Here is a 22,523-nt window from a genome sequence, read left to right as displayed (position 1 = left end):
CTATGCCAAGAAAACACCAGATAGAAATTGAAAAGGAAAGATAAGTGAATAAGCTATCAGTGGGAGATGGCAATATTGCTTTTAATCGTGGGTATGCAAAGGAGGTCTGTGATTTTACAGGTTGGTGTGCAAACTGCATCAGCAAGCTTGCTCAATAGGACCATTTTTTCCACAAATACTTAAGTGATGTTTGATTTGTGTGAGACACTTTTCTAGTAGCTGGGGTTCGATAGTGAATGAGCCTGGTAATCTCTCATGATTGCGACACTTACCATATTGCAGGAGAGGAAGACAGATAAAAGCAGGTGAATACATGACGATGTTAAGTGAGGAACAACTTTCCCCTCACAGAGCAAAAGGTCCTCCGCCTCTCCCCGGCCTCGTGAAACACGGGGGAAAGTAAAGCTAAAAAGGAGCAGAGAAAAATCTCAATTTCACACGGCAAGCATTTTATGGACCGAATTCCTACCCCAGTGACATGAATCTTGATAAGAATAGAACCAGTTAGTGTGTGAGGGACATGTGGCCCCATTTAGAAGTTTACCTGAAAAATTTGTCTCGTTTTCTTATTTGCCAATTGAAAAAAGAAGGCAACTTCTCTGCCACGGAGCAGCGTGGAATGCTGCAGACAAAGCGGCCGAGCCCTCAGAGGCTGCTGGGTCACGGAGAGAGGAAGGCACCCGCGAGGTCTGGGTGCAGGACCCAAGCCCGGTTCAGCTTCCCAAGCTGACCTGATTCCAAGCCTGGAGGGTCCAGGGCCAGTACAGTGGCCAGAGCCCATGTCCTGGTGGCCCAGAGCATGGAGGAGGAGCCTCTCCCCTGCCCCTGTGTCCTCCCCCCTCAACTCTGAAGGCCAGGCCTTGGCCACAGGTCACCCCCCTTGTGACCTCCTGGGGATGAAGCTGTCCTTTCTGCCACTGGCTGTGCCTCCTGGTGCTGGTGGTGCTGCCTGTGAAGGATGGCTCTGCCCCCATCATCTCAGACGTGTGCGTGACCTCGGGTCCCTCGCAGAGCACGTGTGACCCGCGACGAGGAGGATGCCAGGCTCTGGAGCTGGCACACTGCAGGCAAACCCCAGGCTGAAAGACCCAGGTCTCCCAACCCCTCAAAGTTTAAACAGAAAACAAGAGGGGTGAACTGAGGTCTCATTTCAACAAGAGAAGCAGACTAACAACGTCAGAGAAAGATGAGCATCCCGGGCAAGTCAAAGATGGAGCAAAAGCTGATAGATGTGGGGAGATGTATTCAGTGGGCTTTGTAAATAAATTAAATAACTATTTCTTTTAATAGACCAATAAAATAGACAAATGCCTAGCAAATGTAATCAAGAAAAAAATAAGAGTGAGACCATATACAGTTGATGGATTTTAAAAGGGCTGTAACTACATAAAGCGGGTTTTCAATAAAGGCTTTGTGGGATTAATGAAATGATGTTTTACATAAAATTCTCTGTGTAGCTGTACAGTTACGGATCTGAAAACTGGACAAAATGGTCGAGAGTCTTGGAAAACACAAATTACCAATATTGACTTGGATGGGAATTGTCTACACCACGTTGGAAAAGTAGCTCAGCAGAAGACGGGCTTGCAAAAATCAATAGCTTTACTTATACTACAAATAAGCACCACGGAATGGAGATGAGGGGTAATATTTTGTGCACAGCATAGGCAAAAACTGTAAAAGGCAAAGGAATCATCTCTACAACACGGTGCAGGCCAGCACGGCAAGGAATCCTTTCAGAGGACGTGACCAGGGATGAAGCCCCAGGAGGTGGCTTGTCTCCCCAGGGCACTAGCTCCTCTGATCCTGGCCCAGGCATTTGTTGTGACTTCATGGGATGACCAGGCACCTGATTTGACAGTCTGAAAGTTTGTGTGGGAGGATTCGTTCCCAGGAATGTTGGGAAGCTCTGAAAACTCTGATCTTTCTTGACGCACAGCCACAACTTAGGTCCAAACGACTGAATCAAAGAACTTGGTGCCAGTCCAGGAGCACAGCGTCCAAGGCAGGGGACTGGGGCTCAGAACCAGCCTGTGGGGTCCCGTCTGGTCTGTGGGGACAGTGGTGTTCCGGCTCCGGGGAGGGAGTGGGTCCCCCAGGGGCCCCAGCCCTGCAGGCCTGCCTGTGAAGGCGGAGTCGGCTTCTGCCTCCCGCCAGGCTTGAACAGGAATTCCAGGCGCATCCCGCCTTCTGTCTCCTCCGCGTAATGATGACGGCTACACCCAGGAGCCCCTCTGGATCGCATATAATCCACAAATAGGAGGTCGTTCCTACAAAGGAATTCAGAGGCCGTAAAAGAAAGTCGTTTTGCCCAAGTAGAAATTAAAATCTTTTCATGGCAAAAATACTTGAAATAAAGCCAGTATAAAAGTAATGTCAGAAAGTACTCTAGTGCAAATGAAAGATGCGAGATTATTATTTGTAATATCCAAGAAACAATGACATCACTCAAGAGTGGCAAGGGATAAAGTCAACAAAGTAGCGGAGGTGGCAAGAGCTGTAGGGCACTCACCACAGAGCTCTGCAGACAGAAGGAGCCGAGTCCTCTACCCTGCAGTGAAGGAGCCTAGTCCCCAGGCCCCGGGCTCCACCTAGCTCTTCCTGTGGCCCCAGGGGCGCAGGCACAGGCACTCTGGACTGCTGGGCGCCCTTCTGGACTCGGGAGCCTCCACCCGTTCTCTTTCCAGGGCCTTTGGGGCAGAGGGCTTGCGAACGCCCTCTGCCTGGGTGCAGGGCTCACCCAGGGTCCAGCACCAGTGGGCAGGGTGCCCCGGAAAGCTCTCCCTGGTGCCCCCCCCCCCCCGCGGCTTCCTAAAGCCACTGTCCTGTGTGTGGTGAAACAAAACAAGACCTGCACCACCGGGAGGCCAGCAGAGAGCGCAGAGGCACGGGGTCCCTTGGGGAGGATGCAAGCAACTGCCACTGTCCCACACGGCGCGGCTGGCGGGGACCGGCCGCACAGGGAGGGCAGTGCCTGGGGGTGGCCCCAGCTCCCTGGTCTCCGTGGAGATGCCACGGGGAGGGTTTGGGTTTGTAAATCGGGTGTTCTGTCACACCTGTTGCGCCTGCCTCTCTCACTGCCCTGGAACATTCTCCTGAGACCCAGGGTGACCGCCTGGGGGCCGGCTGGGCTCCTCCCTGGCCCACTGGCCAGGACCCTGCTCTGGAGCCCATCTGCCTGAGCGACATCGAGTCTGTCCCCAGGCGCCTCTTCTCAGCGTCCTGAGCTCCTCCATGGTCCAGCCCTAGTTTTGGCAGAATTCTCCCCACATCCTCTGCCCTTCTCAACATCCCGGAAGTCGAGCCAGCAGCTGGCGTCAGTGGGCTCCAAGGCTCCCTCTCATTCCTCAGGTTGAGGAACTCACAGCTGCGTCCCCAGAGTCACCAGGAGGACTGGGGAATGTGATCCCTGCCCCCGAGGCGACCTTCTGACCAGGAGGCCAGTGTTCCCCGTGAGGGGCTTCAGTCCTCTTCAAGGTTCCACATTGTAGTGTCCTGTGTGTGAGTGTGTGTGTGCAGCACGTGTAGTGTGGTATATAAACTCCAGTGTGGTGTGTTCCTGTGGTGTGTGGTTGTGTGTGAGTGTGCGTGTGGAGCACGTGTAGTGTGGTGTGTGCGCTCCAGTGTGGTGTGTTCCTGTGGTGTGTGGTTGTGTGTGAGTGTGTGTGTGGAGCACGTGTAGTGTGGTATGTGGGCTCCAGTGTGGTGTGTTCCTGTGGTGTGCGGTTGTGTTTGCGTGTGTGTGTGGAGCACGTGTAGTGTGGTATGTGGGCTCCAGTGTGGTGTGTTCCTGTGGTGTGTGGTTGTGTGTGAGTGTGCGTGTGGAGCAGGTGTAGTGTGGTATGTGGGCTCCAGTGTGGTGTGTTCCTGTGGTGTGTGGTTGTGTGTGAGTGTGCGTGTGGAGCAGGTGTAGTGTGGTATGTGGGCTCCAGTGTGGTGTGTTCCTGTGGTGTGCGGTTGTGTTTGCGTGTGTGTGTGGAGCACGTGTAGTGTGGTATGTGGGCTCCAGTGTGGTGTGTTCCTGTGGTGTGCGGTTGTGTGTGCGTGTGCATGTGGAGCACGTGTAGTGTGGTATGTGGGCTCCAGTGTGGTGTGTTCCTGTGTTGTGTGGTTGTGTGTGAGTGTGTGTGTGGAGCACGTGTAGTGTGGTATGTGGGCTCCAGTGTGGTGTGTTCCTGTGGTGTGCGGTTGTGTGTGAGTGTGCGTGTGGAGCACATGTAGTGTGGTGTGTGCGCTCCAGTGTGGTGTGTTCCTGTGGTGTGCGGTTGTGTGTGCGTGTGCATGTGGAGCAGGTGTAGTGTGGTATGTGGGCTCCAGTGTGGTGTGTTCCTGTGGTGTGCGGTTGTGTGTGAGTGTGTGTGTGGAGCACGTGTAGTGTGGTATGTGCGCTCCAGTGTGGTGTGTTCCTGTGGTGTGCGGTTGTGTGTGCGTGTGCATGTGGAGCACGTATAGTGTGGTATGTGGGCTCCAGTGTGGTGTGTTCCTGTGGTGTGTGGTTGTGTGTGAGTGTGCGTGTGGAGCACGTGTAGTGTGGTATGTGGGCTCCAGTGTGGTGTGTTCCTGTGGTGTGCGGTTGTGTGTGAGTGTGTGTGTGGAGCACGTGTAGTGTGGTATATAAACTCCAGGGTGGTGTGTTCCTGTGTTGTGTGGTTGTGTGTGAGTGTGCGTGTGGAGCAGGTGTAGTGTGGTATGTGGGCTCCAGTGTGGTGTGTTCCTGTGGTGTGTGGTTGTGTGTGAGTGTGCGTGTGGAGCACGTGTAGTGTGGTATGTGGGCTCCAGTGTGGTGTGTTCCTGTGGTGTGCGGTTGTGTGTGAGTGTGCGTGTGGAGCACGTGTAGTGTGGTATATAAACTCCAGTGTGGTGTGTTCCTGTGGTGTGCGGGTGTGTGTGAGTGTGTGTGTGGAGCACGTGTAGTGTGGTATATAAACTCCAGTGTGGTGTGTTCCTGTGGTGTGTGGTTGTGTGTGAGTGTGTGTGTGCAGCACGTGTAGTGTGGTATATAAACTCCAGTGTGGTGTGTTCCTGTGGTGTGCGGTTGTGTGTGAGTGTGCGTGTGGAGCAGGTGTAGTGTGGTATATAAACTCCAGTGTGGTGTGTTCCTGTGGTGTGTGGTTGTGTGTGAGTGTGCGTGTGGAGCACGTGTAGTGTGGTATGTGGGCTCCAGTGTGGTGTGTTCCTGTGGTGTGCGGTTGTGTGTGAGTGTGCGTGTGGAGCACGTGTAGTGTGGTATATAAACTCCAGTGTGGTGTGTTCCTGTGGTGTGTAGTTGTGTGTGAGTGTGTGTGTGCAGCACGTGTAGTGTGGTATATAAACTCCAGTGTGGTGTGTTCCTGTGGTGTGCGGATGTGTGTGAGTGTGCGTGTGGAGCAGGTGTAGTGTGGTATATAAACTCCAGGGTGGTGTGTTCCTGTGGTGTGTGGGTGTGTGTGAGTGTGTGTGTGCAGCACGTGTAGTGTGGTATATAAACTCCAGTGTGGTGTGTTCCTGTGGTGTGCGGATGTGTGTGAGTGTGCGTGTGGAGCAGGTGTAGTGTGGTATATAAACTCCAGGGTGGTGTGTTCCTGTGGTGTGTGGGTGTGTGTGAGTGTGTGTGTGGAGCAGGTGTAGTGTGGTATGTGGGCTCCAGTGTGGTGTGTTCCTGTGGTGTGTGGTTGTGTGTGAGTGTGCGTGTGGAGCACGTGTAGTGTGGTATGTGGGCTCCAGTGTGGTGTGTTCCTGTGGTGTGCGGTTGTGTGTGAGTGTGCGTGTGGAGCACGTGTAGTGTGGTATATAAACTCCAGTGTGGTGTGTTCCTGTGGTGTGTGGTTGTGTGTGAGTGTGCGTGTGCAGCACGTGTAGTGTGGTATATAAACTCCAGTGTGGTGTGTTCCTGTGGTGTGTGGTTGTGTGTGCGTGTGCGTGTGGAGCACGTGTAGTGTGGTTTATAACTCCAGTGTGGTGTGTTCCTGTGGTGTGCGGGTGTGTGTGAGTGTGTGTGTGGAGCACGTGTAGTGTGGTATATAAACTCCAGTGTGGTGTGTTCCTGTGGTGTGTGGTTGTGTGTGAGTGTGTGTGTGCAGCACGTGTAGTGTGGTATATAAACTCCAGTGTGGTGTGTTCCTGTGGTGTGCGGTTGTGTGTGAGTGTGCGTGTGGAGCAGGTGTAGTGTGGTATATAAACTCCAGTGTGGTGTGTTCCTGTGGTGTGTGGTTGTGTGTGAGTGTGCGTGTGGAGCACGTGTAGTGTGGTATGTGGGCTCCAGTGTGGTGTGTTCCTGTGGTGTGCGGTTGTGTGTGAGTGTGCGTGTGGAGCACGTGTAGTGTGGTATATAAACTCCAGTGTGGTGTGTTCCTGTGGTGTGTAGTTGTGTGTGAGTGTGTGTGTGCAGCACGTGTAGTGTGGTATATAAACTCCAGTGTGGTGTGTTCCTGTGGTGTGCGGATGTGTGTGAGTGTGCGTGTGGAGCAGGTGTAGTGTGGTATATAAACTCCAGTGTGGTGTGTTCCTGTGGTGTGCGGTTGTGTGTGAGTGTGCGTGTGGAGCAGGTGTAGTGTGGTATATAAACTCCAGTGTGGTGTGTTCCTGTGGTGTGTGGTTGTGTGTGAGTGTGCGTGTGGAGCACGTGTAGCGTGGTATGTGGGCTCCAGTGTGGTGTGTTCCTGTGGTGTGCGGTTGTGTGTGAGTGTGCGTGTGGAGCACGTGTAGTGTGGTATATAAACTCCAGTGTGGTGTGTTCCTGTGGTGTGTAGTTGTGTGTGAGTGTGTGTGTGCAGCACGTGTAGTGTGGTATATAAACTCCAGTGTGGTGTGTTCCTGTGGTGTGCGGATGTGTGTGAGTGTGCGTGTGGAGCAGGTGTAGTGTGGTATATAAACTCCAGGGTGGTGTGTTCCTGTGGTGTGTGGGTGTGTGTGAGTGTGTGTGTGGAGCACGTGTAGTGTGGTATGTGGGCTCCAGGGTGGTGTGTTCCTGTGGTGTGTGGTTGTGTGTGAGTGTGCGTGTGGAGCAGGTGTAGTGTGGTATGTGGGCTCCAGGGTGGTGTGTTCCTGTGGTGTGCGGGTGTGTGTGAGTGTGCGTGTGGAGCACGTGTAGTGTGGTATGTGGGCTCCAGGGTGGTGTGTTCCTGTGGTGTGTGGTTGTGTGTGAGTGTGCGTGTGGAGCAGGTGTAGTGTGGTATGTGGGCTCCAGGGTGGTGTGTTCCTGTGGTGTGCGGTTGTGTGTGCGTGTGCATGTGGAGCACGTATAGTGTGGTATGTGGGCTCCAGGGTGGTGTGTTCCTGTGGTGTGTGGTTGTGTGTGAGTGTGCGTGTGGAGCAGGTGTAGTGTGGTATGTGGGCTCCAGGGTGGTGTGTTCCTGTGGTGTGTGGTTGTGTGTGAGTGTGTGTGTGCAGCACGTGTAGTGTGGTATATAAACTCCAGTGTGGTGTGTTCCTGTGGTGTGTGGGTGTGTGTGAGTGTGTGTGTGGAGCACGTGTAGTGTGGTATATAAACTCCAGTGTGGTGTGTTCCTGTGGTGTGTGGTTGTGTGTGCGTGTGCGTGTGGAGCACGTGTAGTGTGGTTTATAACTCCAGGGTGGTGTGTTCCTGTGGTGTGTGGTTGTGTGTGAGTGTGCGTGTGGAGCACGTGTAGTGTGGTACATAAACTCCAGTGTGGTGTGTTCCTGTGGTGTGTGGTTGTGTGTGAGTGTGTGTGTGGAGCACGTGTAGTGTGGTATATAAACTCCAGTGTGGTGTGTTCCTGTGGTGTGTGGTTGTGTGTGCGTGTGCGTGTGGAGCACGTGTAGTGTGGTATATAAACTCCAGTGTGGTGTGTTCCTGTGTTGTGTGGTTGTGTGTGAGTGTGTGTGTGCAGCACGTGTAGTGTGGTATATAAACTCCAGTGTGGTGTGTTCCTGTGGTGTGTGGTTGTGTGTGCGTGTGCGTGTGGAGCACGTGTAGTGTGGTATATAAACTCCAGTGTGGTGTGTTCCTGTGGTGTGTGGTTGTGTGTGAGTGTGTGTGTGCAGCACGTGTAGTGTGGTATATAAACTCCAGTGTGGTGTGTTCCTGTGGTGTGTGGGTGTGTGTGAGTATGTCTGTGCAGCACGTGTAGTGTGGTATATAAACTCCAGTGTGGTGTGTTCCTGTGGTGTGCGGTTGTGTGTGAGTGTGTGTGTGGAGCACGTGTAGTGTGGTATATAAACTCCAGTGTGGTGTGTTCCTGTGGTGTGTGGTTGTGTGTGAGTGTGTGTGTGCAGCACGTGTAGTGTGGTATATAAACTCCAGGGTGGTGTGTTCCTGTGGTGTGTGGTTGTGTGTGCGTGTGCGTGTGGAGCACGTGTAGTGTGGTATATAAACTCCAGGGTGGTGTGTTCCTGTGGTGTGCTGTGTGCGTGTGCGTGTGGAGGACGTGTAGTGTGGTATGTGGGCTCCAGTGTGGTGTGTTCCTGTGGTGTGTGGTTGTGTGTGAGTGTGTGTGTGCAGCACGTGTAGTGTGGTTTATAACTCCAGGGTGGTGTGTTCCTGTGGTGTGTGGGTGTGTGTGAGTGTGTGTGTGGAGCACGTGTAGTGTGGTATATAAACTCCAGGGTGGTGTGTTCCTGTGGTGTGCTGTGTGCGTGTGCGTGTGGAGGACGTGTAGTGTGGTATGTGGGCTCCAGTGTGGTGTGTTCCTGTGGTGTGTGGTTGTGTGTGAGTGTGTGTGTGCAGCACGTGTAGTGTGGTATATAAACTCCAGTGTGGTGTGTTCCTGTGTTGTGTGGTTGTGTGTGCGTGTGCGTGTGGAGCACGTGTAGTGTGGTTTATAACTCCAGGGTGGTGTGTTCCTGTGGTTTGCGGGTGTGTGTGAGTGTGTGTGTGGAGCACGTGTAGTGTGGTATATAAACTCCAGTGTGGTGTGTTCCTGTGGTGTGTTGTTGTGTGTGAGTGTGCGTGTGGAGCACGTGTAGTGTGGTATGTGGGCTCCAGTGTGGTGTGTTCCTGTGGTGTGCGGTTGTGTGTGAGTGTGCGTGTGGAGCACGTGTAGTGTGGTATGTGGGCTCCAGTGTGGTGTGTTCCTGTGTTGTGTGGTTGTGTGTGAGTGTGTGTGTGCAGCACGTGTAGTGTGGTATATAAACTCCAGTGTGGTGTGTTCCTGTGGTGTGTGGTTGTGTGTGCGTGTGCGTGTGGAGCACGTGTAGTGTGGTTTATAACTCCAGGGTGGTGTGTTCCTGTGGTGTGCGGTTGTGTGTGAGTGTGCGTGTGGAGCACGTGTATTGTGGTATGTGGGCTCCAGTGTGGTGTGTTCCTGTGGTGTGGGTGTGTGTGCGTGTGCGTGTGGAGCACGTGTAGTGTGGTTTATAACTCCAGGGTGGTGTGTTCCTGTGGTGTGCGGGTGTGTGTGAGTGTGCGTGTGGAGCACGTGTAGTGTGGTATATAAACTCCAGTGTGGTGTGTTCCTGTGGTGTGTGGGTGTGTGTGAGTGTGCGTGTGGAGCACGTGTAGTGTGGTATATAAACTCCAGGGTGGTGTGTTCCTGTGGTGTGTGGTTGTGTGTGAGTGTGTGTGTGCAGCACGTGTAGTGTGGTATATAAACTCCAGTGTTTTGTGTTCCTGTGGTGTGTGGTTGTGTGTGCGTGTGCGTGTGGAGCACGTGTAGTGTGGTTTATAACTCCAGGGTGGTGTGTTCCTGTGGTGTGTGGTTGTGTGTGAGTGTGCGTGTGGAGCACATGTAGTGTTGTATGTGCTGCAGTGTGGTGTGTTCCTGTGGTGTGTGGTTGTGTGTGAGTGTGTGTGTGCAGCACGTGTAGTGTGGTATATAAACTCCAGTGTGGTGTGTTCCTGTGTTGTGTGGTTGTGTGTGCGTGTGCGTGTGGAGCACGTGTAGTGTGGTTTATAACTCCAGGGTGGTGTGTTCCTGTGGTGTGCGGGTGTGTGTGAGTGTGTGTGTGGAGCACGTGTAGTGTGGTATATAAACTCCAGTGTGGTGTGTTCCTGTGGTGTGTGGTTGTGTGTGAGTGTGTGTGTGCAGCACGTGTAGTGTGGTATATAAACTCCAGTGTGGTGTGTTCCTGTGGTGTGTGGTTGTGTGTGAGTGTGTGTGTGCAGCACGTGTAGTGTGGTATGTGGGCTCCAGTGTGGTGTGTTCCTGTGTTGTGTGGTTGTGTGTGAGTGTGTGTGTGGAGCACGTGTAGTGTGGTATATAAACTCCAGGGTGGTGTGTTCCTGTGGTGTGCGGTTGTGTGTGAGTGTGCGTGTGGAGCACGTGTAGTGTGGTATGTGGGCTCCAGTGTGGTGTGTTCCTGTGGTGTGCGGTTGTGTGTGAGTGTGCGTGTGGAGCACATGTAGTGTTGTATGTGCTGCAGTGTGGTGTGTTCCTGTGGTGTGTGGTTGTGTGTGAGTGTGTGTGTGCAGCACGTGTAGTGTGGCTTATAACTCCAGGGTGGTGTATTCCTGTGGTGTGTGGTTGTGTGTGAGTGTGTGTGTGCAGCACGTGTAGTGTGGTATATAAACTCCAGTGTGGTGTGTTCCTGTGGTGTGTGGGTGTGTGTGCGTGTGCGTGTGGAGCACGTGTAGTGTGGTTTATAACTCCAGGGTGGTGTGTTCCTGTGGTGTGCGGGTGTGTGTGAGTGTGTGTGTGCAGCACGTGTAGTGTGGTATATAAACTCCAGTGTGGTGTGTTCCTGTGGTGTGTGGTTGTGTGTGCGTGTGCGTGTGGAGCACGTGTAGTGTGGTTTATAACTCCAGGGTGGTGTGTTCCTGTGGTGTGTGGTTGTGTGTGAGTGTGCGTGTGGAGCACATGTAGTGTTGTATGTGCTGCAGTGTGGTGTGTTCCTGTGGTGTGTGGTTGTGTGTGAGTGTGTGTGTGCAGCACGTGTAGTGTGGTATATAAACTCCAGTGTGGTGTGTTCCTGTGTTGTGTGGTTGTGTGTGAGTGTGTGTGTGCAGCACGTGTAGTGTGGTATATAAACTCCAGGGTGGTGTGTTCCTGTGGTGTGTGGTTGTGTGTGAGTGTGTGTGTGCAGCACGTGTAGTGTGGTATATAAACTCCAGTGTGGTGTGTTCCTGTGGTGTGTGGGTGTGTGTGAGTGTGTGTGTGGAGCACGTGTAGTGTGGTAAATAAACTCCAGGGTGGTGTGTTCCTGTGGTGTGTGGGTGTGTGTGAGTGTGTGTGTGGAGCACGTGTAGTGTGGTATATAAACTCCAGGGTGGTGTGTTCCTGTGGTGTGTGGGTGTGTGTGAGTGTGTGTGTGGAGCACGTGTAGTGTGGTATGTGGGCTCCAGTGTGGTGTGTTCCTGTGGTGTGCGGTTGTGTGTGAGTGTGCGTGTGGAGCACGTGTAGTGTGGTATATAAACTCCAGTGTGGTGTGTTCCTGTGGTGTGTGGTTGTGTGTGAGTGTGCGTGTGGAGCAGGTGTAGTGTGGTATGTGGGCTCCAGGGTGGTGTGTTCCTGTGGTGTGCGGTTGTGTGTGAGTGTGCGTGTGGAGCAGGTGTAGTGTGGTATGTGGGCTCCAGGGTGGTGTGTTCCTGTGGTGTGTGGGTGTGTGTGAGTGTGTGTGTGGAGCACGTGTAGTGTGGTTTATAACTCCAGTGTGGTGTGTTCTTGTGGTGTGCGGTTGTGTGTGAGTGTGCGTGTGGAGCACGTGTAGTGTGGTATATAAACTCCAGTGTGGTGTGTTCCTGTGGTGTGCGGTTGTGTGTGAGTGTGCGTGTGGAGCACGTGTAGTGTGGTATATAAACTCCAGTGTGGTGTGTTCCTGTGGTGTGTGGTTGTGTGTGAGTGTGCGTGTGGAGCAGGTGTAGTGTGGTATATAACTCCAGTGTGGTGTGTTCCTGTGGTGTGCGGTTGTGTGTGAGTGTGCGTGTGGAGCACGTGTAGTGTGGTATATAACTCCAGTGTGGTGTGTTCCTGTGGTGTGCGGTTGTGTGTGAGTGTGCGTGTGGAGCACGTGTAGTGTGGTATATAAACTCCAGTGTGGTGTGTTCCTGTGGTGTGCGGTTGTGTGTGAGTGTGCGTGTGGAGCAGGTGTAGTGTGGTATGTGGGCTCCAGGGTGGTGTGTTCCTGTGGTGTGCGGTTGTGTGTGAGTGTGCGTGTGGAGCACGTGTAGTGTGGTATATAAACTCCAGGGTGGTGTGTTCCTGTGGTGTGTGGGTGTGTGTGAGTGTGCGTGTGGAGCACGTGTAGTGTGGTTTATAACTCCAGGGTGGTGTGTTCCTGTGGTGTGCGGGTGTGTGTGAGTGTGCGTGTGGAGCACGTGTAGTGTGGTATATAAACTCCAGGGTGGTGTGTTCCTGTGGTGTGTGGGTGTGTGTGAGTGTGTGTGTGCAGCACGTGTAGTGTGGTATATAAACTCCAGTGTGGTGTGTTCCTGTGGTGTGTGGGTGTGTGTGAGTGTGTGTGTGGAGCACGTGTCGTGTGGTATATAAACTCCAGGGTGGTGTGTTCCTGTGGTGTGTGGTTGTGTGTGAGTGTGCGTGTGGAGCACATGTAGTGTTGTATGTGCTGCAGTGTGGTGTGTTTCTGTGGTGTGTGGTTGTGTGTGAGTGTGTGTGTGCAGCACGTGTAGTGTGGTATATAAACTCCAGTGTGGTGTGTTCCTGTGGTGTGTGGTTGTGTGTGAGTGTGTGTGTGCAGCACGTGTAGTGTGGTATATAAACTCCAGTGTGGTGTGTTCCTGTGTTGTGTGGTTGTGTGTGCGTGTGCGTGTGCAGCACGTGTAGTGTGGTATATAAACTCCAGTGTGGTGTGTTCCTGTGGTGTGTGGTTGTGTGTGAGTGTGTGTGTGCAGCACGTGTAGTGTGGTATATAAACTCCAGTGTGGTGTGTTCCTGTGGTGTGTGGTTGTGTGTGAGTGTGTGTGTGCAGCACGTGTAGTGTGGTATATAAACTCCAGTGTGGTGTGTTCCTGTGGTGTGTGGGTGTGTGTGAGTGTGTGTGTGGAGCATGTGTAGTGTGGTATATAAACTCCAGGGTGGTGTGTTCCTGTGGTGTGTGGGTGTGTGTGAGTGTGTGTGTGGAGCACGTGTAGTGTGGTATATAAACTCCAGGGTGGTGTGTTCCTGTGGTGTGTGGGTGTGTGTGAGTGTGTGTGTGGAGCACGTGTAGTGTGGTATGTGGGCTCCAGTGTGGTGTGTTCCTGTGGTGTGCAGTTGTGTGTGAGTGTGCGTGTGGAGCACGTGTAGTGTGGTATATAAACTCCAGTGTGGTGTGTTCCTGTGGTGTGTGGTTGTGTGTGAGTGTGCGTGTGGAGCAGGTGTAGTGTGGTATGTGGGCTCCAGGGTGGTGTGTTCCTGTGGTGTGCGGTTGTGTGTGAGTGTGCGTGTGGAGCAGGTGTAGTGTGGTATGTGGGCTCCAGGGTGGTGTGTTCCTGTGGTGTGCGGTTGTGTGTGAGTGTGCGTGTGGAGCACGTGTAGTGTGGTATATAAACTCCAGTGTGGTGTGTTCCTGTGGTGTGTGGTTGTGTGTGAGTGTGCGTGTGGAGCAGGTGTAGTGTGGTATATAACTCCAGTGTGGTGTGTTCCTGTGGTGTGCGGTTGTGTGTGAGTGTGCGTGTGGAGCAGGTGTAGTGTGGTATGTGGGCTCCAGGGTGGTGTGTTCCTGTGGTGTGCGGTTGTGTGTGAGTGTGCGTGTGGAGCACGTGTAGTGTGGTATATAAACTCCAGGGTGGTGTGTTCCTGTGGTGTGTGGGTGTGTGTGAGTGTGCGTGTGGAGCACGTGTAGTGTGGTTTATAACTCCAGGGTGGTGTGTTCCTGTGGTGTGCGGGTGTGTGTGAGTGTGCGTGTGGAGCACGTGTAGTGTGGTATATAAACTCCAGGGTGGTGTGTTCCTGTGGTGTGTGGTTGTGTGTGAGTGTGTGTGTGTGGAGCACGTGTAGTGTGGTATATAAACTCCAGTGTGGTGTGTTCCTGTGGTGTGTGGGTGTGTGTGAGTGTGCGTGTGGAGCACGTGTAGTGTGGTATATAAACTCCAGTGTGGTGTGTTCCTGTGGTGTGTGGGTGTGTGTGAGTGTGTGTGTGGAGCACGTGTAGTGTGGTATATAAACTCCAGTGTGGTGTGTTCCTGTGGTGTGCGGTTGTGTGTGAGTGTGCGTGCACGGAGCGTGTTCACTGGCATGCCTAGTGCGGGTGTCAGCCCCTCCTCACGTCAGGGTCTGGGATGGAGCTTGGGGCTGTGGACCCTGATTCTTTGTCCCTAGGGGTCCCAGCTACAGCATAAAGGGGCTGTGGAGTGGGACCAGGTCCGCCGGCCTGCAGGTGCAGGCCCTCCCAGGAGATCCTCCTGTTGCACACACTGGTTTTAAAACAGTGTGTTTAGAGGTTGACGGAGCTGTGTTTCATTCAGGTATTTATTTGTGGTGCAGATGATCCACTGCCTCCCAGGAGTCAGGCAGGGGTCCCACTGAGCCATGACTCCAGCCCTGGACACACTTGTTTCTGGGTCAGACAACGGGATCCCACCGTAGGACCATCCCTTGCTGAATGTCATGCTGCTGAGCGGCCCTTGGAACTCTCTCACTCCTCTGGGCTTTATGGAACGGTGAGAAGAACATTACTACTCTGTCTCCATAGGAGAAGACCAAAATGCCAAGTGCACCTTACAAAGGAGCCTGGGGGCAGCTTATCAGGTTTACAGGTGGTTTCACACCGATTACCCAGAAGCTGCTGTTGGAAGCAAAGTTTTAAAAACAATGAAAAGACCAGCAGAAGCCCTGTACGTTGTTCCGTTATTTGCACATTTATGAATTTCTGTAATTTGAAAGAAGGTTTCCGCCGTTTCCCAGCTTCTACTGGGGAATATATTGCCATGTGTCAAAATGAAACAATCAAAACCAGCCCTGGCAGCCGTCAGCTGCCGGCTCAGACCCGCTGTTACGATACCGGGATAACTTGGTCATTCCGAGTCATCTGAAGGTAAAATTGGAAATAATTTACCTGTGTTGATGTGTGGATCGTGTTCATCTTAAAGTCGTGGCGCGGCAGACTCAAAGGTGGCAGCGGATCCTGTCAGAGGACGTTTTCCACGTGGCTTTCAAACCCAAAGTCTTTGTTCTCTTTAAACATCGCTCTTGTGGCTCTGAGTCTTTGCTCCAATGTCCCCAGACTTCTGTTTGAAGCAAGGGCTCCTCTGCCGGTCCCCTGGCCGTGTTCCCCGGCTTCTGCGCCTGCCAACTTGCCCGTCACCCAGGATCTGCCCAGCCTCCTGCACATGAGCCCGGGGGGGGAGTTTCCTCCTGGCCTCTCCGGGAATGAACGCGGGTGAGGGCTTGTGCCTCCACAGATACACACCTGACGATCACCCTGACAGTCCCCGTGCCCCTTCAGGGATGGATGGCGGGTGGCAGTTGCAGAGCAGTCCAGTGGATCTCTCCACCACAGGTGGGAACTCCTTGCGTGCTGGACTTGCTCTTGGTGACCCCTGCATTTTGTGGGGAGCTGGCCAGGAGCGTGTCTTCCTAGGGGACACTGGGTTCGTAGGGGAGGTTGAGGAAGGCAGACTTGGGGGTTGGAGGAGCATGGAGGCCCACAGGGCCGGAGAGACAGCGCCCATCTTGGTTGGTGGTGCCCTTGTGGGTGGGCCCTCCACACGGGGAGATGAGCCCAGAAAGATGTGCCCTGCAACCCTCTCCCTCCCACCCACGCTCCGAGAGCTGGTCAGGAGCAGTGCCCTGGTGGAGCCTGGCTTCCGAGGAGCCGCAGAGACAGCTTCGGGGCAGGGCAGGGAGACAGGGGGCCTGGTGCCCTCCAGTGCTGGCAGCCAGGCAGTGCCATGAGAAGTCCAAATGGGAACCCAGGGGTGGTTCCTTACCAAGAACCCCGGGTGCAGGAGGAGCGAGGGAGTGGGTGGCTTCCGATGGAGGTCGACAGGTAGGTGGGGCAGCAGGGACCCTGGAGTGGGCAGCCCCGCAGGGCCTTGGAGGAGGGCAGGACAGCTGCAGGGCCCCTGCACCCCCAGTGCCTTTATCAGTTGCTGGGTGGCCAGGCACAGCCTCCTGCGCTCCCCCCAGGTGGCCCCTGGCCTCCCCTTGAGTCTGGGTTGATGGCCTCACAGAGCTGAGAGCTGCCACTGAGACCCGCCGACCCCGCCTCAGCCAGGGGACGAAGCAGGGTTGGACCCGCAACACGACGGGTGTAGGTGTCACCACACCACTGGGGCGGTCCTCGGCAGGCTCAGGTGCTGGTCCAGCTGCCAGCCCAGGAGCACAGGGGCCCAGGACGGCAGGGCTGGACCCTCTCGGAGGGACCCTTCCCCTCTCTCTCCCTCTGCCCTTCCTTTTTAAATTTCAATGACTTCCGAGTCTTGGCCCTGATCTCCACCCGTTGCCCCGGGTTGGAGGATCTTTGCCTTAGTTCAGAGACAGCGATGTGGGTAGGGAGGCTGTCGGTGGCCTCACGGGAAGGTGTCCCCACAGCAGGGTGGGCGCTCTGCTGTCCCCACAGCTCCTCTGGGCCCTCAGAGCACCAGCGTGGAAGCACAGGACATCCCACGACCAGATTCAGGGCTCTGTGAGCTGGAGGAGTGGACGGCACACGGTGTAGCCCAGAAGCACCATGCACTCTGCTCAGCTGGGCAGGGACAGAGAGTGGCCTAGGACCAGCTGCCCAGCTCAGGAGCTGCCCTGGCAGGGCCAGTGGTGCAGAACCTACCATCCTGCGGCTTCTCAGCCCCTCTGTGACTACCTGGAGGCCGTAGGCTGTGGGGCCTGGAGGCTGTGGAGTCTGCAGCTCAGCCCTCTGTCCCCAGAGCTGCGGCCTGGGATGGGGCTGCAGCAGCCAGGGGAAGCTGCCTGGGGACAGAGTTCCTGGCTCCAAAACCCTCCCAAGGGTGACGTCTGTGTCATGGGCTCACTCTCCTGTGGTGGCTCTGGGGCTTTGGAGTCATCTTGGGAGTGCAGCACCGTCACTCTCACTGCTGGGTTTGTGACTTCAGCTACCACGTGCTCCTGGGGACCCTGACCTGGAGGGCTGCCCAGACGAGCTGCCTGTCCTTCCAGAGGGCCTGGATCCTGGGCACTTGTTCTTCTTAAGGAGACCCTAACTACGCAGCCTTTGTTCAGAACCCCAGGGCTCCCCGGCACGTCGGAGAGCCCAACTGGGCCGCCAGCCTTTGGCCTCTTCCACAAAAACCACATCTGGGTAGGGCCCAGAGGGCCAGGGGGTGTGTGATGGGACATGGGCCCCCTGGACAGTGGAGAGGGCAGGGTGGCCATTAGCCCAGGCGTGGCCCCTCAGCAGCCCCTGAGCCGCCGGGCTGCTGCTCTCTTGGAGAAGTGTATTTCCCCCGAGATAAGCACCATCAAACACCATCTGTGCTGCCTGTAAAGTTGGCCATAAATCCTGGTTGTATTTATCGGCGATTTGTTTTCCAAGGTAGCTAATTTTAGTCTCCGATTCAACTGCACACTGATTTCCTTGTTTCTCCCTTGCTGAGAAACCCGACAGAACGGCTCCTGGCAGAAAGGCCCTGGCAGGTGCCCAGGGCCCGGCCTCGAGGCTCGGAGAGATGTGGTTTTCCTTTCTCCCTCTCTTCCCTCCGATCCTGCTTTGGCAACACAGGTGGAATCAGGAGAGTTGGGATGACAGCGGTATCGTCCTTGTGGAGACAGACAAGCCTCCAGGTGGAGGCCAGGAGAGGCCAGCTGCTCCCAGCAGGCAGAGGGTGGCCCTGGTCCCGGGTGCTAGTGGCCTGTCCCCACCTAGCATGGCAGGGAGGCGTGTCCTCCAAGCCCCGCTCTGCCGGGCGCAGCAGGCTGGGGAGGCATTTGGAACCTGCCCTCCTGATTTCTGAAACAGCTGAACGGTGCGGAAGATGGGCTGAAAGTTGGCTCTAATTAAGCAAGATAATGTGTCTGAGCCCAGCAACAGGGAGGGCGTGTGGCCGAGCTGTCCAGCCCCCAGGGCCACCCGGACAGCCAAACATCTCCTGTCCTAACCACTGGTCGTGAGCCCTGGGGACACACTGTGGGCGGGGCCAGTGCTCAAGGCTCAAGTCGAGGAAACATAGGTGCCCTGCCGGCCCCTTTCATGGTGGCCAGGGCCCCAGCTGCTCCGGTGGCTTCCTCTGAGCAGGGAGGAAGCAGCCAGGGGGGCTCTTGGGCCAGCTCCGCTCCAGTCCCCAGCTGCTCTGCCCCCCTCTTGCAGTCACCATGTTACAGACGAGGCTCGGGGTCACCTGCGAGGGGCAGCCTGGTTTCACGTGGGCCGCACAGCCTGACTCGTGTCCTCCAGCCCCGTAGGTTCTGAGACGGCATCCCTGTGCCCACCATGTCCCCAGCCCAGCGCTGGCCAGGCACTCGGTCGGCTCTCAGCAGCTGCATTGAACACAATGAAAGTCGATCCTATTTATCTCTTAAAGAAAAGGCGTCAAGTGGACTCAGGTCCACGGGGAGTGGACAGGGCATTTCCTGCCGAAAACAGAGTGAAACCCAGCACCAGGAGGAGCTGGGGCTTGTGAGGCCAGGCCACGCTCTCTGTCCTGCTGTCCGTCTGTCCATCCTCCAGATGTGCTTGGAGACGAGACCCCTTCCAGGCCCTGGCTGGGCAGATGCAGAGGGGATTCATCACAGTGTGGGCATCTCCAGGGGCCAGCGCCGCCTGTCAGACCTTGGCAGCCCCTGAGTCCAGCTTCAGCACGAGGCGTGTTGGTTACGTGGCCAGGCGGGGCCCCCTGTGCTGCACAGCCTGCGGGGCGGTCAGTGTCCCCAGGATGCAGCACACAGACCCAGAACCTCCCTGAGGCCCTGAGTGCCCAGCCTTGCCTCAGGCCAACGGCCACCAGACCTGGGCTTAGGGGACACAAAGGGACAGACCTATGGCCCTGCAGATGGCCCAGACCCCAGGCTCCACCACAGAGGCCCTGTCAGAACATACCCCGCAGCTCGGGGTCCCGTGGGCCGTCACCCTCGTCACCCCGGTGAGCCTGTGTCTGGCTGTGAACCCCCGACCCTGCAGGGTGCGGATCTTCCCCCAGCAGGGCCGGCCCACACACACACAGCAGAACCACGTCCCCACTGAGCCCGACTTCTGTGTCCTACAGGGACAGCCCCAAGCGCACAGCCCCGGGCGGGAAGACGGTCAGCACGCTGTGTCCCAGGGCCAGGGCGGTGGGCCGACTGGATCCCAGGCCCAGGCTGTGCTGTGGCCCTCAGCTGCGACCTGTGCTGGGTGCGTGGGTCTGTCTGTCCACTGACGGGTGATGGCGGCCTGGCTGGGTGGGGCCAGGGTGACCGGAGGCAGCTGTGCTCAGAACAGACACGCAGCCCAGACAACACTGACGCACACGCAGTACAGATACACACAACACGGACACACAAAAAGCACACAACACGGACACACACACAGTACAGATATACACAACACGGACACACACACAGCACAGATACACATAACATGGACACACACACAGTACAGATACACACAACACGGACACACACACAGTACAGATACACAACACACATATATACAACACAGACACACACACTGACACACACAATACAGATGCACACAACACACATACACACAATGCACACGACATGGACACACACACAGTACAGATACACAACACACATACACACAATGCACACAACAAAACACACAGTACAGATACACAACACACATATATACAACACAGACACACACACTGACACACACAATACAGATGCACACAACACACATACACACAATGCACACGACATGGACACACACACAGTACAGATACACAACACACATATATACAACACAGACACACACACTGACACACACAATACAGATGCACACGACATGGACACACACACACAGTACAGATACACAACACACATATATACAACACAGACACACACACACTGACACACACAATACAGATGCACACAACACACATACACACAATGCACACGACATGGACACACACACAGTACAGATACACAACACACATATATACAACACAGACACACACACACTGACACACACAATACAGATGCACACAACACACATACACACAATGCACACGACATGGACACACACACAGTACAGATACACAACACACATATATACAACACAGACACACACACACTGACACACACAATACAGATGCACACAACACACATACACACAATGCACACGACATGGACACACACACAGTACAGATACACAACACACATATATACAACACAGACACACACACACTGACACACACAATACAGATGCACACAACACACATACACACAATGCACACAACAAAACACACAGTACAGATACACAACACACTATATACAACACAGACACACACACACTGACACACACAATACAGATGCACACAACACACATACACACAATGCACACAACAAAACACACACACAGTACAGATACACAACACACATATATACAACACAGACACACACACTGACACACACAATACAGATGCACACAACACACATACACACAATGCACACAACAAAACACACATACACTACAGACACACACGACATGCACACACAGGACTCCGACACACAACTTGGAGACAGAGCTGAGGCACCCACCGCTGCTGCAAACCAGCTGGAGCCGACCTCAGTGGCCGCCCTCCACTGCCCTTTCTGATTCTCACAGCAGGGGGTATTCAGCCGTCGTCCAGAGGGGCTGACTCGGGTGCCACAGGGGACGCAGCCAGCCAGCCTTGCTCTCAGGCTGTGTGTCTACAGGGCGAGGTGCCCAGGCCGGGTGTCCTAGGGCAGTAAGCTCAAGGTGGGCTCCTGGTGAACCTGGGAGGTGAGGCCTGTCCCTTGCCAGGGGTCACAGCCAGAGCGACCCTGGAAGTGGTCTAGGTGCTACTCCAATGTCCTTTTCTCCTCACTTGAGGAGCCCCGCAGCTCCAGGTGACATTCAGCCAGCTTTGGTCCCATTCCTGAGCGTAGCCACACATTCGCAGTGACCTCTCTAGCTGGCTGTACAGGATGCCTCACCCCCACTCGCAGGGTGGGGCCTGTCTGGCTCCCCAGGGGCCCCCGGCTGCCGTCTCAGCTGGAGAGGCGGACCTGGTCCCACCACCCTCGCAGGGGGCTGCTCCGTGGCCCAGGCTGGTTCTGAGCAGAGCCCCGTGTGAGAGGCGGGCGCCTTCCTCCCTGCAAGACCAGGCCTGGGCGGGGCCTGGAGTCACCCACCAACCCTTCCATCCTTCCATCTGTCACCTCCCTCTGTGGCCTCTCAGGACCTCCCACGACAGAGCCAGGACTCGAGATTTTGTGGTGTGGAAGATTTGGGTTGAGAGATCCCGTGGAGAGGACAGGGCTGCTGCCCCCAGCCCAATGGTCTTTCGTGGAATAAGCCGGGCCGTGGTCCTTCCCTGGGGCAGAGCGCAGAGCCTGGTGAGTCCGTCACCCTGTTTGGGATAGATGCAAAAGGCACCTGCTCTCGATCATCCATGAACTTTAAACTCCGACTTTTTCGAAGCCCCCATCTGGAAACCACTCCCCTCCAGGCAGTGAGAGCACATCCCAAGACGCCCAGCTGCCCTGAGCTCTTATCCACTACCTGCTGGATGACTGCCATATGTGTGGCAGTCCCCGGGCACAGGCTCCCAGCCTCATCTGCAGAGGCACCTGGGCCACCTGCCTTCTCGCCTTCTGTGCGCTCATTACCAGTCCTTTCATGTGCTGCTAATTATGTGTCTTCACGGTTCCTCTCCTTTCCCTCCCCTGAAACAGTCGACCTGCCGGTGGACCAGGGGAGGGGGTTCTGAGAGTGAACTGGCAGTAACACCGACAGTGGGCAGCTCTACTCCAGCCACACGGCTGAGCAGTGCGGCTGAAAAAGGAGAGATGCGGAGCTGGTGAGCGCTCAGAGCAGAGGACCCACGGCCACCACGGGCCCCGGGAGATCCAAGGCCTCCGCCGGCCGGCTGGCTAACTGCATCTGCACCTCCCGCTGCTCCTTCTCCTCCTCAGAGAAGAGCTTAGCCTTGGGCTGGAGCTGCTGGCCAAGGGTGGTGGAGGGAGTGTCAGGTGACAGGGACAGGGCACCACAGCTTCCTCAGGGCCCTCTGACCTGCTTAACGAGAAACCAGAGGAGAGGCTCCTGGAGGAAGCGGGCAACCACAGAGGTCACTAGGGGTCACAGACGGAGGCAGAGAGGAAACGGGAGCCCCCACTCATCCACCCCCCACCCACCCTGCCATCCTTCCACCTATCTGCCCACTCATCCACCCATCCATCCACCCATCCACCCTGCCATCCTTCCACCTATCTGCCCACTAATCCACCCACCTTCCTACCCACCCACCCACCCATCCACCCCCCACCCACCCTGCCATCCTTCCACCTATCTGCCCACTCATCCACCCACCTTCCTACCCACCCATCCACCCATCCATCCACCCACCCACCCTGCCATCCTTCCACCTATCTGCCCACTCATCCACCCTCCTTCCTACCCACCCACCCACCCATCCATCCACCCATCCACCCTGCCATCCTTCCACCTATCTGCCCACTCATCCACCCACCTTCCTACCCACCCACCCACCCATCCATCCACCCATCCACCCTGCCATCCTTCCACCTATCTGCCCACTCATCCACCCTCCTTCCTACCCACCCACC

The sequence above is a fragment of the Spermophilus citellus genome, assembly GCF_964194105.1.
Source record: "Spermophilus citellus genome assembly, chromosome: 10".
NCBI lineage: Eukaryota > Metazoa > Chordata > Mammalia > Rodentia > Sciuridae > Spermophilus > Spermophilus citellus.
The sequence above is the reverse complement of the archived record's forward strand: the minus strand, read 5'-3'. Positions refer to the sequence as shown.